We start from the raw sequence: 9,459 nt of genomic DNA, 5'->3' as shown, positions 1-9,459 counted from the left end.
CAATAGCTTCGTTTGCAACCCTCTCTTTCTTCTCTCCCTCTTTCTTTCTCTCTTTCTCTCCCTTTTGACATCAATATCTTCGTTTGCAACCCTTTCTTTCTTCTCTCCCTTTCTTTCTTTCTTTCTTTCTTTCGACATCAATATCTTCGTTTGCAACCCTCTCTTTCTTTTTCTCCCTTCCTTCCTCTCTTTCTTTCTTTCTTTCCCTCTTTTTCGACATCAATATCTTCGTTTGCAACCCTTTCTTTACTCATACCTCCCTTTCTCTCTTTCCCTTTTTCCTTTTCCCTGTCTTTCCTTTTCTTTCTCTCGCTATTCCATCTTCGTTGCAATCCTTTTCTCTTGCCCATTTCTCTTTCCCTTCCTTCCCTTCTCTTTCTCTCGCCTTTTCTCTTTCGCTGGAATCTTTTCTCTCCTATTGTCTCCCTTTCTCTCTTTTCCTTATTCCTATTCCCTTTCCTTTCTTCTCTTTCCTCTTTCTTCATTGCAGTCTTTTCCTCTTCCCTTCTTCTCCTTTATTCCTTTTCTGTTTCTCTCCCCATTCTTCCTTTGTGGTAACCCTTTCTACTTGCTCTCATTTCCCACTCTTCTTCTTCCTCCTCCTCCTCCTCCTCCTCCTCCTCCTCCTCCTCCTCCGAAACGACCAATAAATGTAGTGGTAACAATTGTGTCTTGACAGATGTGCATTTCCTCCCTTTCCTCCCCTCCTCTCCTCCCCTTCTTTCCCTCCTCTCCTTCTCCCCTCCCTCCTTCCCTTCCCTTCCCTTCCGGTCTCATGTCATCGCCGCCTTCCCTTCTCTTCCTCCCCTCCTATCATTGCTTCTTCCTTCCTCCCCTCTTCTTCTTCCCTTTTTCCTCCCTCGTCTCCCCTCCCCTCCACTCTTCACCCCAGGAAATATTTTTGTCATTATTGTTGCTCATTTCCTCATCCCCCTTTTCCTTATAACATTGTCACATTCAATATTCTTCCCCTTTCATTCTCTTGCTCTTCCTCCCTTTTCCTTTTCCTCCTTTTGTCCTCTCTCCCTCTTCTTCACTCTCTAACTTTTTATCTTTTCTCTCAGTTCCAAACACCTCCTCCTCCTCCTCCTCCTCCTTCTCCTAGCTCCTCTTTATTCCATTTCATCGAGTTTTGTTTATTTCCTGACCTTTCATATTTCCTTTCCATTCTAATCCTCTTTCCCTCCTCCTCCTCCTCCTCCTCCTCCGTGCGAAAGGTTGCAAATGACGTCATCGGTATTGCGTCACTTCTCGATGACGCAAGAGAGATCAACACGATGCTAATTTAGTGTGTCTGACGAGAGAGAGAGAGAGAGAGAGAGAGAGAGAGAGAGAGAGAGAGAGAGAGAGAGAGAGAACAGATAGAAACCATACGATATTGATACTAATGAAAAAAAGAAATACACTTATATGTTCAAACGATGATTATAATAAATCTATATAGAGGAAACAAAGGAAGGAGGAAAGCAAAATACGTAAAAAAGGGATAAAAAGAAGAGATTAAACAAAGAAAACAAGTAAAATGAGGAAGCAAAATATATAAACACACGACGAAAAAAATGCATAGTATAATAATGAAAAAAAAGAAGGAAAGAAAACAAAGAAAAATAATAAATGGACACAAATAATAAAGAAAACAACAACAACAAAAAACAAAAAGGAAATATAACAAAAAAATCAAGAAAAAAATAATATAGAGAAAAAACACAACGAAATTAAACATAAAGGAAATAGGAGAGCAAAAAATAAAGAAGCAAAAATTAGACTCCGGAAAATTAAGTGGAAGTAGGAAGTGAGAGGAAGGAACGGAGGGAGGGAGAGAGGGAGGGAGGAAAAGTGAGAGTGAGAGGTAAGTAAGAGGGCGCGCCAAGAGGGAACCAGGAATATATGGTGACCAGGTGTGCGAGAGAGAGAGAGAGAGAGAGAGAGAGAGAATAAAACAACTCAAGTTTATCGCGGCAGGATTATTGTTAGCGGTGGAGGAGGAGGAGGAGGAGGAGGAGGAGGAGGAGGAGGAGGAAGGAAAAGAGTGGTCTCGTAAACAGAGGAACACAACCCCTCTAATTCAGGCCCTTCCTCCTCCTCCTCCTCCTCCTCCTCCTCTTCTTCTTCTCCCCTCTTGACCCCTCTCTGCCTCCTCCTTCTTCATCATACCCAATCTCACCCCTATCTCCTCCTCCTCCTCCTCCTCCTCCTTTCCCTTCCTCCACCACGCCCCCTTTTCCCCTTTCTCCCCTCACACCATATCTCACATGTACACACACACACACACACACACACACACACACACACACACACACACATACCACATTCACTCCTTGCATACCTTTATTACCTCCACTTTGCTCTCTCTCTCTCTCTCTCTCTCTCTCTCTCTCTCTCTCTCTCCTTCAAATTCCTCTCATTTTTAAGCTTTTATTTCCTCAATTTTCCTTTCTTTCTTTCTCTCATTTCTACACATTTTTTCCTTTTACGTTTATTCCACTTTTATTCTCTTTTTTTTCATCTCCCTCTTGCACTTTTTATTCTCTCATTCCTGCGGCTTTTATTTCTCTTTCATGTTTATCTCACTTCCATTTTCTTCTTTTTTCTCTTTTGTTAATTTAGTTTTGGTCTTCCTCTTAAAAAATGTTTATGGCTACTTATTATTTCATTCTCACAGTTTTCATGTAATTTCTTTTTTTTTTCTTCATAATTCACGTTGTTTCCTTACACTTGACATTTACACTTTTTTTTTTTGTATTCTTTCACTTACACCTGTTTTCTTTAATCATCTCACTTTCGCTTTCTTTTCTCTCTCCTCCATTTTTTTTTATCTCACCTTCTATGCACTCCTTTTCTACCTGCATTTCTCCTTCTCTACTACTTCATCTATACCCAAATCTCTTCTTTCTCCTCATCTACCTCTCTCTTCCGACACTTCTCCACTAAAACCTCTCCTTTCTTCGCTCCTTCCTTTCTCTTTCCACAATTTTCTCCTCACCTTTCCTTTCCTCTCTCCTCCATTTCTCTTTTCACATCTTTTCCTTCATACCTCTCCTCTCTTCTTCCTTTCATTCTAACTTCTCTTCCTCTCTTTCTCTGTCTCTAACTCCCACATCCTCCACCTGTAACCTCTCTCTTTCTCTCCCTACCACCTCCCTCCTTATACCTCCCTCTTCCTCCCCTCCCACCATCATCTCTCCTGCCACCATTATTATTATTATTATTACTACACTCTGGTGCTTATTTCCCAACAGACAACCTAATTTAACTTTGCAAAAATTATCGCGTATGTATTTTCTCCCGTTTTTGCATGCGCGCGTATTGTTGTTGCTTCCGCGGCGAGGAGAGGAATAGTAAAAGTGTGTAATGTGCAGAGTTTACGTGCGGGGGTGAGTGGAGGGGTCGAGAATGGGGGGGGAGGTGGTAGAGGTGGGGGAGAGTTGGAGGTGGAGGAGTAGGGAGTGAAATGGAAGAGAAAGGGAAACAAGAACAGGAATAAAAGCAAGAACAAGGAGGAGGAGAAGAAGAACAAGAAGAGGAGAAGGAGGAATTAGAAGAAGAAAAGGAAGATGAATAAGAATGTGGTGATGATAACGATGATGATGATGGTGATGATGAAGAAGATTAAGGAGAAGAAGAAAAAAAAGAAGCAAGAGAAGAAAAAGAAGTAAACAAAGAATTACCAAGAAAAAAATAACAAAGAAAACGAAAGAAAACAAGACAAAAAAATAGTAAAGAAAACAAAAAAACAAAAAAAGACAAATAAAAAATAAGGAAAGGACAAAAATAAAACAGAAAAAGGAAAAAAGTAAACAAATTAACAAAATAAATTAACTAAATAAACAAATAAAAAAAAAAAGGGGAGGGAGAGGAAGGGTAGAAGTGATGGGTTAGACGAGGGTGTGAAGTAGGAGGAATGGGGTGAACTGAAGGGAAGGAGTGAAGGGAAGAAGGAGAGGGAAGGTGAGGGTGAGAGAACGTAAGGGGAGTGGGGGGGAAAGAGAGAAGGGAAGGGGAGGGAGGTAGCACTAAGAGAAGGAGAAACAACAACAACAACAACAACAACAACAACAACAACAACACTCCCAAAACAATTCCATCTCTACTCCAACACATTCAATTAGAGCAAAACACCTCCATTAAAATAGCGCTTCCTAATAGTCTGGATCTTTACGAGGTTGTGAGCGCATGAGAACGAGCAAAAGTGAGTAAGAGGAAGAGGAAGAGGACTGAAGGTGAGGACGTGGAAAAGAGGATGGGAAGAGGGTAGGAGAGAGGAGAGGAAGAGAACTGAAGGAGAGGACATGAAAAAGAAGATAGGAAGAGGACGGCAGAAGAGAGGAAGAGGAATGGAGGAGAGGAAGTGGAAAAGAGGACTGAAAGAGAGTGAGTGAGAGGAGACGAAGAGGACTGAAGGTGAGGCCGTTGAAGAGAGGATAAGAAGAGGGCGGGTGAGGAGACGAAGAGGAAGAGGAATGAAGGAAAGGACGAGGAAAAGAGGATGGGAAGAGGACGGGAGAGGAGAGGAAAAGAGGACTAAAGAAGAGGGCGTGGAAAAGAGGATAAGAAGAGGACGGGAGAAGAGAGGAAGAGGAAGTTGACTGAAGGAGAGAACGTGGAAAAGAGAATGGGAAGAGGGGGGAAGAATACATAGGAATACATAGGAAGGACAGACACCAGAAGACCTGTAAGAAGAAGAGAAAAGGAAAAGAAGAGGACACGTGGAAAAGAGAGGATTTGGGTGCTGAAGAGGACCAAAAGAGGAGGTGGAAGAGGAGCGTGTGGAAAAGAGGATAAGAAGAGGACGGGAGAAGAGAGGAAGAGGAAGTTGACTGAAGGAGAGAACGTGGAAAAGAGAATGGGAAGAGGGCGGAAGAATACATAGGAATACATAGGAAGGACAGACACCAGAAGACCTGTAAGAAGAAGAGAAAAGGAAAAGGAAAAGAAGAGGACACGTGGAAAAGAGAGGATTTGGGTGCTGAAGAGGACCAAAAGAGGAGGTGGGAAGAAAAGGAACGAAGAGGAAGGATAGGAGGATAAAGAGAGGTAGAGGAGATAAAGGAAAAAGATGATGATGAAGAGGAGGAAGAGGACGCAGAGAAGAAGGAAGGTGAAGAGAAGATGTATGAAATGATAAGAATTGCTAAAAAGAAAAAAAATGGAGGAAACGAAAAGGGAAGGAGAGAAGGAGAGATAAATGAGAGGAAAAGAAAGAGGTAGAGTAAGAGGAAAGCTAAAAGGAGAAGAGGAAGAAAGACTAAAAAAGGAAGCATAAGAGGAAAAGGAAAGCATAAGAGGAGATAAACGAGATGAAGACAAAGAGGAAGAGAAAGAGGAAGAGGAAGGAGAGATAAAAGAGATGAAAAGAAAGAGGTAGAGGAAGAGGAAAGCTAAAAGGAGAAGAGGAAGAAAGACTAAAAAAAGGAAGCATAAGAAGAAAAGGAAAGCATAAGAGGAGATAAATGAGACGAAGACAAAGAGGAAGAGAAAGAGGAAGAGGAAGCAGAGATGAGTAAGTTATGACGCTGTAAACACGACAATAAACACACACACACACACACACACACACACACACACACACACACACACGGTCGTAACACTTGATTATAACGCAAGGTGAGCATCGGTACGGCGGGACACAGGTAGAGGAGGGAGTTCAATTAAGGTGCGAAGGGCCATTATGCCGCGGGTGGTGATGGGGGGGGTGGGGGGTGAGGGGGGGTGAGGTGGTGGTGGTGGTGGTATGTTTTCTAATTTCACAAGATATAAAAAATAGCAACAATAATAACTCTCTCTCTCTCTCTCTCTCTCTCTCTCTCTCTCTCTCTCTCTACTTCACCCTTTCCTTCCCCTCTCCACCCCTTCATGTTCCATCTTCCCTTTCCTTTCCTTTTCTCCCATCTCCCCTCACGTTCTCTCTCCCTTCCCTCCCCATCTCAATCTTCTTCCCTTTACCCATTCCTTTTCCTTTCCTTCCCTCCAGCCATTCCATTCCCTTTCCTTCAATTCACCCATTCCTTTTTCTTCTCTTCTCTTCACCCCATTACTCACCACCCCATTCCTCCTACTTCATCCCCTCTTACCCATCATTTCTACCCTTCCCATCTCGTCCTTATCCGTTCTCTACCTCATCCTACCTCCGTCTCCTTCCCCTCACTTATCCCCTCTCCCTCTCCCTTCTCTGTGTACCTCATCTTACCTACCTCCCTACCCCTTCTTCATCTCCTCCTATTCCCCCTTCCTCTCCTTCCTCTCCCCTTTCCCCTCCTTCCTCTCCCCATTCCCCTCCCCTCTCCCCTCACCCTGTCACCACCTCTCACCCGATAAACAGATTAGCTGGTGTAGCCACGCGGTCAAGCCCCATAACCCCCCTCCTCCTCCTCCTCCTCCTCCTCCTCCTCCTCCTCTTCCCTCACCTCCAGACACCTCGTAAAGCCACGTAAATTAAGGGCTGTAATAATTCTGCTGCTCCTCCTCCACTATTCAGAAGAGGAAGAGGAGGAGAAGGGGGAGGAAGAGGAGATGAAGGAGGAGGAGAGGAAGAGGAAGAGTGGTGGTGGTGGTGGTGGTGACGTGAGGTGAAAGATGAGGGCCCTGCACACACACACACACACACACACACACACACACACACACACACACACACACACACACACACACATAAAGCTTTCTGGCTGGCATATTCTGAGTACATGAGAAAGGAAGGAAGGAAGGAAGGGAGGAAGGAAGGAAGGAAGGAAAAAAAGGAAGGAAGGTCGGGAAGGAGAGAAAAGAATCAGAAATCTAGGGAAGAGGTGCCAGATGGTGAGAGAAAGGAGAGGAGATAAAAAAGAATAAGAAGAGAAAGTGGAGGAGGAAAGAGAGGAAGTATTCAGGTAAGAGGCAGAGAAAGAATTAAGAGAGAGGAGGTAAGGAAGAGAAAATGGAGATGAAGAGAAAATGGAGATGAAGAGAGAGAGAGAGAGAGAGAGAGAGAGAGAGAGAGAGAGAGAGAGAGAGAGAGAGAGAGAGAGAGAGAGAGAGAGAGAGAGAGAGAGAGAGAGAGAGAGAGAGAGAGAGAGAGAGAGAGAGATAAAGGAGGGAAAATTATGGAGATGGGAAAGACGAAGCAAGAGAGTTTATGTACTACGGAAATGACAGCACGAGATTAAAAACAGCAACCCATTCACGCGAGTCACGGAAAGCTGCCAAAAAGGGAAAGGAAAGAAAAGAAATCACTCAGAAAGAAACATGGGCGTGGGCTGCCATACTTATGTGAGAGGCGGGAAATAAAGTGTAGGATATAAAGTGTAGCATAAAGTGTAAGTGTAGAAATAAAATAAGTAAGATGAAAGGGTGTGGCTACAAGAGGGGGGAGGGAACAGGGGAAAGGGGGAACGAGTGTAGAATAAAGGTTAGTGGAAATGAAGGAATATTAAGAACGCAAGTGAAAGAAAAAGCTTAAAATACGTGAGAAAATGAGAACGGAGAAAGAGAGAGAAAGAAAGGGCATAATAAAAGGAGGGGAAAAGAAGGAAAGGGAAGAAAGGGCAAAGGAAAAATATGAAAGATCAGTGAATGAAACCGACGATGGAAAACGCTAAGAGAAGAGAGAAGAAAGTGAGAGGATATCAAAGAGTTGTAGAAGGGACCAAGGAGAAAGACTACAAGATAAAGATAAGAAGAAAGGAACAAGAGAGATGGTGATCGTAAAGGCAAATCATTGAAGATAGCCAAGAAAAAAAGAAGAAGGGAGAAGTGGAGTATGAAACCAAGAAAAGAAGACAAGGGGTGTGGTTAAGGGAAATGACGGGTCAGAAAAGAAAGTGAAAGAGAGGTAGAAGGGATAGAAGAGAAAACAAGAGATAGGGTGAAGGAATAAGAATGGCAGACAAGGTAAAGAGATGGCAAAGAAGGGATAATGATGAGAAGAAAATGGAGGAAGTAACAAGAAAGAAAAAGAGGAAGGAGACAAATAGTATACTGAAGGGTAGAGTTTTAGAAGATGAGGGTAAAGAGGGGATTATATTGAGGACAGCCATGGGAAAGTTTGGGGATAATGCGAATAATCTGAGGTCAGGTGGGGTCATATTAAGGGAGAGGAGGGAGGGAGAGAGGGGGAGAAGAGAGAGACGGGGGAGGAGGGGGGGAGTGGAGAGAAAGACGCCAGCTGTGGGAGAGAAAGAAAGAGAGGGAAAGAGAGAGAGAGAGAGAGCGAGAGAGAGAGAGAGCGGAAAAATGGTAAAAAAAAAGGAAGTTATGTTGCTATTTTTTTTTCTTTGTCTTTGCTTCCCCTTTCTTTATTTCCTCGTTTATTACCTCGTCTATTCTAATTCTCTCTCTCTCTCTCTCTCTATATTTTTCTTTCCTGCTTGTGTGTGTGTGTGTGTGTGTGTGTGTGTGTGTGTGTGTGTGTGTGTGTGTGTGTGTGTGTGCGCGCGCGCGCGCGTGAAGGGTTGGTTTAAGAGAGATAAATTAGATTATAGAGTCCAGATATTGCTGTGTGTGTGTGTGTGTGTGTTTCTGTGTGTGTGTGTGTGTGTGTGTGTGTGTGTGTCTGAAGAAGGGATTGAATGTGTGGATTAGACGTTTATTTTGTCTACACACACACACACACAAACACACACACCATCGCAAAAAAAAAAAAAAAAAAACGGACAACCAAAACTTAAACATTTGCGATATAAGAAGGAGAAAAATCATTATCCTCCTCCTCCCCCTCCTCCTCCTCCTCCTCCTCCTAATCCCCCGCCACACACACAAAGGGCGGAATAACACAGCCAGCAGCAAAAATAATAATCCCTGGGTGGACAGACAGAGGCGAAGCTGTGCAGGTGTGTAGCTCCCCAGTCCCCCTTCCTCCCTACCCTGCCTCTGCCTGGTCTTCCCTTCCTGCCTACCCTGCCTACCCTTGTCTCTCTCCCTCTTCCTTTCCCTGTCTCTTTCCCTGTATACCTTCATTTTCCTTTCCCTACCCACCCAGTCTCTTTCTCTCTCTACCTTCCTCTTCCCTTCCCTGTCTTTCCTCCTGTGTTTCTCCGTCTATCTTCCTCTTCCCTTCCCTGTCTCAACCCCAGTCTTCCTCCCTCTTTCCTCTCCACCAGTATCCCTTATTTTGCTTCCTCTCCTTTCCCTGTCTCACTCTCTTTTTCCTTTTCCTTTTCCTTCCCCTGTCTCACTCTCTTTTTCCTTTTCCTTCTCCTTCCTTTCACTCTATCTTCCTTGACTCTTCCTTCCTTCATCAGCCTTATTCTTTATCTCCTCTCCTTCTTGCACTGTCTCCTCCCTTTTTTTCTTTATCCTCTCCTACCTCCTTATCTACCTCTTCCTCCCTTCCCTGTTCTGATCTCCCTATCTTCCTAATCTCTCCTTTTCTACCCTACTTCCTTATCCCACCTTCTTACTGATAGATAGATAGATAGATTAATAGATAGATATTGCCCTCCCCTTCACCCCGGCGCTCAGGGAACACTATCCAGCCAATCACAAACA

Source organism: Eriocheir sinensis, chromosome 4 (genome assembly GCF_024679095.1).
Source record: "Eriocheir sinensis breed Jianghai 21 chromosome 4, ASM2467909v1, whole genome shotgun sequence".
Taxonomy (NCBI): Eukaryota; Metazoa; Arthropoda; class Malacostraca; order Decapoda; family Varunidae; genus Eriocheir; species Eriocheir sinensis.
The sequence above is the reverse complement of the archived record's forward strand: the minus strand, read 5'-3'. Positions refer to the sequence as shown.